The sequence below is a fragment of the Oncorhynchus tshawytscha genome, unplaced genomic scaffold, assembly GCF_018296145.1.
Source record: "Oncorhynchus tshawytscha isolate Ot180627B unplaced genomic scaffold, Otsh_v2.0 Un_contig_6598_pilon_pilon, whole genome shotgun sequence".
Classification (NCBI taxonomy): Eukaryota; Metazoa; Chordata; class Actinopteri; order Salmoniformes; family Salmonidae; genus Oncorhynchus; species Oncorhynchus tshawytscha.
The window spans coordinates 202501-203384 of record NW_024609609.1 but is presented as its reverse complement, the minus strand read 5'-3'; the positions used below and the strand labels follow the sequence as shown (position 1 = coordinate 203384).

Genomic DNA, 884 nt, shown 5'->3' with positions numbered 1-884 from the left:
TGAAAAGTAGCTAAAATACTTGATAGAGAGGTGTTTAAAGACGGGGTGATTCCAGTGTGAACTTAACATACAAATATTTGTATTTGCTTTATTTTTTATAAAATCCCCAAAATTGAGGACATGGAAGAGGACATGGAAGGACATGGAAGTGCCCGTAGTTGCAGAATCACCCGATTCTTGTGTATTTTACTCCTCTTGTGTTACTATTTTATTTTAAACTCTGCATTGTTGAAGGGCTCGTAAGGGAGCATTTCACGTTAGTCTACACCAGTTGTATTCAATGCATGTGACAAAATAATACAATTCTATTTGACTAGATGTATCACACCGCGGCATAACACCCAGCAGATGGTGCTACGTCCTTATCCTTGTGCTTCTCAGTTCTGCGCTTTCGCCAGAAAATGCGGAAGTGAAAAAATGTCATTTGATGCCATTTCGGAGGACAGGAGTGGGCGAGAATAATTGATCGTTTACAATATAATACAATTATGGGAAATTAAATAGTTTAGCGGAATATATCGCTCAATCAAAACATAACGGCAGCCGAGTTGAGATGGAGAGCCGTCGCACAGTAACACGAAGGTCGAGAAATCAACGCATCCGGTGAGAGTTTATGAGCTGCATTTGATTTGTTGACAACGTTGGTTGGTCGGTGCCTGTTATGGCTGGTCCAACCATTTGATGAGAAGCGATAGCCACATCAATGAAAAGCTTCTGGTCTATAAGACGATCAAATTGCAGCATTGTAGACCTATGCGACCCCAACAAAAGGTTATTACCAATATGCAAATGTTTTCTTAAATGGAGAAAGCATCAACATTTTATCAGAGTTGTCTGGTGCGTGCATGTTGTTGCCGAAACCAAATGCACAGTAACAATGAATT

General features: G+C 40.0%; 1 protein-coding gene across 2 annotated transcripts in view; it reads left to right on the top strand.

Moving 5' to 3' along the window:
- The first annotated feature begins 384 nt into the window (after positions 1-384).
- LOC112240772 (lysosomal amino acid transporter 1 homolog) overlaps positions 385-884 on the top strand; it is a 29178-nt gene continuing 28678 nt past the window's right edge. Inside the window, exon 1 of one of the 2 annotated variants that reach the window (XM_042316250.1) lies at positions 385-603. The gene's annotated coding sequence lies outside the window, so the exon portion shown is untranslated. The other variant, XM_042316251.1, reaches the window with a different exon arrangement.